This window comes from Lactuca sativa, chromosome 5 (genome assembly GCF_002870075.4).
Source record: "Lactuca sativa cultivar Salinas chromosome 5, Lsat_Salinas_v11, whole genome shotgun sequence".
Lineage (NCBI taxonomy): Eukaryota > Viridiplantae > Streptophyta > Magnoliopsida > Asterales > Asteraceae > Lactuca > Lactuca sativa.
Genome location: NC_056627.2, coordinates 43,717,760 through 43,724,986, shown reverse-complemented (window position 1 = coordinate 43,724,986; position 7,227 = coordinate 43,717,760). Strand labels below are relative to the sequence as shown.

The following is a 7,227-nucleotide window of genomic DNA, read 5'->3' as shown; positions in this document are numbered from 1 at the left end:
AATACCCGAAAAATCGGATATCCGAAAATTCGGATACCCGAAATTCGGATATCCGGTTTTTCGGATTCGGATACGGATATTAAAATGTGAAAATTTCGGATATTTCGGATATCCGAAATCCGAAATATATAATATAAAAAATTATTAAAAATAGTTTTAATGCATTGAGTTTTTTCATTTGAAATTCAAAAAGACAAATTATTAACATTTTTACTTGGTATGCAAAGTGAGGATGGTATAAATGTTACCTTTTTTATGTTGATTTTAGTAATTTAAGTTTGATTTTTCAAGATCTTCAGGTATCATGAGGTAACTTGGATTTAACCGGACCAAATGAAGTCTTATTATACCTAACAAATGCACGGAAACGTTCTTTTTCTTGGAGGGTTTATTTTCTTTATTTAAAACTAATAAAATTCGGATATCCGGTTTAATATCCGAATCCGTATCCGAAATTTCGGATATCCGAAATTTCGGATACGGATTCGGATATCAATAATCAACTATCCGAATTTTCGGATATCCGGTTTTGAACACCCCTAGTTTCCATAAGAATAAGTTATAAGTATGGATAGCATTTAATATACATATAATTAATACTAAAATTCTATTGGTGCATTCTAACATACAATATATATGAGAAACATTTGAACCTACCTCTCTCTCTCTCTCTCTCTCTCTATATATATATATATATATATATATATATATATATATATATATATATATATATATATATATATATGAATACTCTAATTTAATAAACATAAGCAAATCGGTATATTCTGATCGTAAAAATGAGGATGTTACAAGAAGGAAGTCTTAAAAACTCATTTTGAATTCCTAAAATTTTTAAATACTATTTTTTTTATATTTCGATTTCAAAGAATAAACATCTCCAATGTTTTTATATAACTTTTTGGTATCTCGTTAACATAATAAACAAATTTCATATATCTTTAAATTTCATAAGAAATTAATGTCTATATATTTTTATAAGTTTGAGAATTCGAAATATTGTATCAAAACATAAGTTATGAAAATCAAAATATATGTTCTTGAATCATATCACCCACATCTGTTATGATTCCATATCCTATATGTTATTCAATCATAATCGAACAATATCAAAACCGGTCTTTATTTATTGCAGAAATACCAATAATAAATTATTTAACCAAATATTATAAAATGAAATAAACCTTACACAACTTTGTGAAGAAGAGGATTATATTCTAGATATAAGCTAGGTTTACATGTAAATATGTTTTATATATAATTATATAATATATACAATTGGAAAGATAGTTGAGGTGTCATAATCAAAAAAGGCAGTGCTCTGAAAACATGCAGGCAAACTGATTGGGGTTATGTTTATGAGTGACTCACCACCACCACCTGCTGGGTCTGGGTCTGGTCACTGGTGGGGTTGGATCCACTGCTCAACTGGACCTCTATCTGTCCCTTTGTTCCACACAACACACCACATGTTTTCCACCTTTACACTTTTCTTCTTTCCATTTTCTCCAACTATCACATTCCAATTCCATCTTCAACTTATGAATCTCATAACTTCTAAATCTACAACTAGATATGCTTAAGATTTAACCAAAAATTTTAGAATAAAAGAGCTTAAAAAATATAGCTTTTAAAATAAGAAAGGCAATGGACGTATAATGAGATCCCACCTGAGAGCTGATCTGTACATAATGATTTTTCTCCGTATACAATAATTGGTATTTTAAAATGTTGTATGTACAACTATATAATACATGAATTGTTGTGTATGGTAAAAAACTGTTGTGTACTAAATTTTGTGACTTTGAGATGAATTATAATTTTCATGCAATCGTTGTCGAGACGTTTTATTTTTTAAAACAAGCCCAACTGATTATCTAATTGTTGGATAAGGTTTGCTTTTTCACTTTTTTTTGATTGATTTGTAGTAAACTAGGTACGTAATTAACTTACAAACAATATTTTATACGGATTATTTCGTTGTTGTGTTGAAAACTAATGAATTTTACATTTGGTAATAAAATATAAATATACATAATATATGATTATTTATCATTGATACTCATTGGTTGTGATCTCTAGTAGACATCCCCACCTATGGCCGTCACCCAAAACTGTTTGGTTATGCTTTTAGTCCTCTTGATCATTTGTTTGGGGCCATAAACAGTGATGAAAAGATTTTACAGATTATTATTATTATTATTATTATTATTATTATTATTATTATTATTATTATTATTATTCATCATCGATTTTAGCATAACTACCTTTTGCCCAAATAACTGACGTCTTCTTTGCCAACCTAATAAATCGTTCTTGAATTTTTCAATCATAGAGTTCCATTTGTAAATCCAATTTAGGTTGCTACACATGGGACCTCTTTGAGTATATGTTATTTGACTTCGTATAAAACTATTTTTGATCGGCCTGAATATAATAAGTCTATTGATCAAGAAACTAGAGAATATCAACTACCATTTCATATATACCATTTGTAGATTGTGAATGATGGACTTCATTTGAAATTGTCTTACTTAGATCCTGAATTCCAAACAAGATTACTCATAATTAGATATTCATTTCTATGCATAACTAAGTTTTGATATTCTTTCATAATTAAATATATGAAACAATAAATAAATACATCGATCATATAATTTGTTGCATGTAGCCAAAGATGTCAAGGGAAACATAACGACTGTAAAAGAGTTGACTATTTGTACTGTAGGATATCTTTTTTTACTAAGTTAAAATGCTACTTTTTATTTACAAAAAAGTAATTTCACAAAAATCTATGATCTTACTATTAGACATAGTGTGCAAATAGAAACACTGTACTTTCGAGTTAATTATTATATGTAAACATGTGGAGTCGTACATAAATACATTAAAAGATGTCAAATAAATAATATATATATAAATTATAAACATATTAATTATCCATCAGAATAAATAAATAAATAACTGGTTATTTATTATCTATTAAATAAATAAAATGATTTGTTTTTTATTTAAATAAAATGATTTATTTGATATAGCCAATTGAGTAAGAGAAATTAAATACCCTCCTACTTTTTATTTGATATATCAAATTAATAAAATGATTTATTCTTTAGGAAAGTCTTTTAGTTAAAAAAAAAAAAAGACTTTCCTAAAGTGTGGCTAATAGTGCATGTATACCAAAAAAAAAAAAGGCAACTTAGGGTTTATACTTTATAGTAACTATCACATAAAACCCTAGTTGATCCTTCCTCCCCTCTCCATATTGGTCTTGCCTGTAACTCCATCCCCACTCTTGGTTTGCTTTGGAATGCAAAAAACAAAAACCAAAAAGACATGTTTTATTGGTTGGTTTCTAATAGCAATTTATATCACTAAAATGGATATAACACTTTTCAAAATTTATAACTCGATCCTTTTTCATAGGGTTAAACGAATGCATACATATCGGATACTCTAAGAAATCAAACCTGATCAGATGACTGATCTGTTTCACAAACACAATACATTGCTTGTGTTATGTGTTCTTTGAGACAGTTTGATGCAGAGAGAAAAAATCAGTTTCAGTTATTCTATCTTGTAACCTCTTCATGCAACGTCCATCTTTCTCTTGTACATTGAAGATCGTGTTTGATGGTGGTTACAATGTGAAAATTACCACACATTATTAATGTTAAGGGTGCTGCCCCTTGAAGCCCTGTACCTAGAGGCTTTGCCTTCGGACTCCCATATTCCTAAGTTCATATTTATTAATCTGAGTGTGCACCTCATACATCCAATCTCGAAAAGTATATTGAACTTAACATGTCTCGATAGTAATACTAACTACACAAATATATGCCGATAACATTAAAATCACCAATAAATCAGTCCATTCAGATTTGCTTTGAACTTTCTAGTCCAATTTTTTCTTTCCCTTTTATTTCGGCTCGATTCCCGATTCCAATTGTGTTTCAAGTACTGTCGTATCTTCACAATATTGTGTTTGCAATAAGGGTGACAATATATATGACACTTGGGGTTGTAATAGGAAAAGCATTTGGAAAATATTTTGTGGTGACAAGTAAATTGGTATACCCCATGGTGATAAACATATTCATGCCATGATTCCATACTTTGGTAATATGGTTGTGGTTAGGTTTAAAAAATATAGTAAAATGGTGCAATAGGATTAGATGGCGTGTTTACTAAGGGGTCCATTTGTAGTTGAATTTGAGAAAGTTTTGATGTTTCTTTTTATGTAGAGAGAAGAAAGACTTGGTGTGTTTTTAGAAAAAATAAAGGTTGGACGTGGTGGTCGGGGATTAGTGTAGGCTAATAACTAATAAGCGGCATAGCCTTATTTCGATTTTTCTTTTCAGTGCAAATTTTCTTTTCTCAAAATTTAAAAGTTAACAGAACTACAAACAATCAGTATCACTGAAATCGTTAAGTCAAGACGGGTGGGACCCAGACCATGTAGCGTGGGAGCCACCACTGTTTTATGGATTGAATGATAAAAAAGAGCACCTCACGTGGACTCTGAACCAAAGGCCTCTGTCCAACCACAATTAAAGGAACCAACTCCCCTTCTTCATTTTTATTTTTCTTTTATAAGTTTTATTTATACATAAAAACTACATATTACATATGGGTATATACTAAATACTGAAAAAAATCAACAGTGTTGAAAATATGGCTATATTAATAAGTTCTAAGTTTTCTTATGGTTAAAGTCTTCAACTTTACAGTTTTATTTTGTACGTACAAAATTTTATAAAGATTAAAGTGTATTTAATATAAACGTACATATGTATAAATGTAAGTAAAAAAAAAGGCTCAAATTAGTATTTAAGATACTGTAAATAAAAGTGCATACAATATTATACAACGGTTTATAGTATCCCGAAAGAAAAACCTTTTGAAGATACCACCACCAAACAAAGTCATTCCATGTACTTTTGAATATGTTTAAATTTCACCCACTAGATATTTCCCAACCTACATAATGGTCCTTATATATGTCATGAGTTTGATCCATAAGTGTGTGTTTCTATTTCCTAACATAAAAAACTATATGTTTGTTTTTTGACATTTATTTATATATGCGCCTGTTGTTCCAAAAGGCATGCAATGGCAAAACGATCTTAGATTGTATGTTTGGTAAAAAAAATCGATCGCAGATTGTTTTGATGTATGTCGTTTTTATGGCCTTATATTCCACCATGTTGACTGTTTCTCTTGCATGCATGTATATGTTTCTAGCATTTCATAACATTACAAGTTACGTTTAGTAAATGGAACCGATAATTTGGGAGAATAAAAAAACCTAGCAAGAACAATGTCATTTAATATTTCAATTACTCGTTCTTTATTGGTCTTGTTATCCAATTTGAACCCCATACATGTATTTCATGTTAGATCTGGGTAGGAAACATGACTGATTTTGTAATCAACAAATTTCTAAATTTTTGATCGATCGTAAGAGTTCGTTATCCCTTGTATTGACTGAGTTAGGTGAAATTTAATCTTGTGATAATCCAATATACACTTTCAATTTGACACAAAAAGAGAGTAATGTTACCGTAAAGTATTGAACATTAAGGATCATCAAAGAGTTCCAAAACTAGTAAAATATGAATATATCTACTCATTCATCTAAAATTCAGATAAGATCAGTGTTTTAAAACCCGGGTTTTTAGTTGACCCGGTGTGATGACCGGTTCACGGTTCAACCGGTTGAACCGTCGGGTTAACCCGGTTTATGGTCTTTTTCTATTTTCATATATTTTTACTTTCATGTATAATGTATAAACATATAAAACCAATAATTTGATGTCCTCAAAGTTTAAACATTGAAAAAATATCAAAACATGTTATAGATTGTGCTTGTAATGATTCTTCTTTCTTTGATTCCATATTTAATTGCATTGAAAAACAATGTTATAATCAATAACATCAGGGCCGGCCCAACACATGGGCGAGTTGGGCGAAGGCCCATGGCATCAAAGAGGAGAGGGCATCAGTTTAGCTCATCGTTTACTATGGCGGCCCAAATAAGTTCAGCATCCCCTGCTATCGGTTGCGTCGCCTTCAAGACTGTGAGTAGGAGTCTGGTTCTCGTCTTTCCTGTCGCTGCCTAGAAAGACGAAAGGTCAAGTTGAAGAAGACGATGAGTCGATTGGTTTTTCCGATCATCGATTTGTCAAGAGGCACTTATGTGGATAGGTAATAACTATATACTCTCTCCATGTGTACTGTTTATGTCAAGAACACAAGAAGAACAATAATTTTCTTAAACTCTCCTCTCTCGTCTCCCGATTTCTGAATACACCTCCCTGTCCCTATTTCCATGACTTTGCTAATGTCTCTGCTATCTAAACTCATCAGACCTCACTCATCACTCACCCCCTCATAATCTGATTTCTACTTTCTCTAATTTCTCTATTTTCTAATTTCTAGATATCGAATTGGTTGTGGATTCTCCAATTCCTGATTTCTAGGACTGCAATCTAAAGAGTCCTAAGAGAAAAGAGGGGTTTTCTAAATTTCTGATTGGTTGATAATTAGACTCAAGGTATAATTTTTATGCCCAACTTATAATTTCTTATTTTCTAGACTTATGATTTTCGGATTTCTAGAGTTCGTGTATTTATTTTCATATTTTTGTGTTTTGATTCAGGACTAAGGAGTTTTTTTTTAGTTTAGAGTTTGGTGGAGCTATATACTTTGCAAGTATTTAGAAAAATGGATTCTAATTTCTGATTAGTTTTTTTGATTCGTTAGTTTTTCTGATTCATTTGTTCAGGTTGTAATTCATACTCCGTTCTTTCCTTAAATAAGAAATCAAAAATCTTTTAGCTGTTAGAAAGAACTCCCCAATTATTTGAACCTGCTGTGATTTTGAAACTACTGTGATTTAGAAACCTGTTGTCCACTTGATTACTTGACCATTTGGATATTTGGATAGGAGATTTGGAGTTCAAAGCAACTTCCTTAATTTTGTAGACTACTCATCCTTTTTGGCTAACATATAAGTATTACCACGTATATATGTAGTCCTTCAAAATTTTAAACTTGATTAAGGATTCGTCATTATTTAATCAATTATTAATATCTTGTTTTAATTTTCAGAAATAGGACATGCATAGTTTGGTTTTGGCTTAGTTATTGTAGATAGTGTGAGATATATTCTCAATGGGTAAAAATGTTCTGATAATGTATTTACTT

General features: G+C 30.5%; 1 long non-coding RNA gene across 1 annotated transcript; it reads left to right on the top strand.

Moving 5' to 3' along the window:
• The first annotated feature begins 6,091 nt into the window (after positions 1-6,091).
• LOC111911443 (uncharacterized) lies at positions 6,092-6,993 on the top strand. The gene is made up of 3 exons (XR_002856863.3): positions 6,092-6,225; positions 6,460-6,574; positions 6,680-6,993. It is a non-coding gene; the product is annotated as an uncharacterized LOC111911443 (long non-coding RNA).
• Positions 6,994-7,227: the final 234 nt, after the last annotated feature.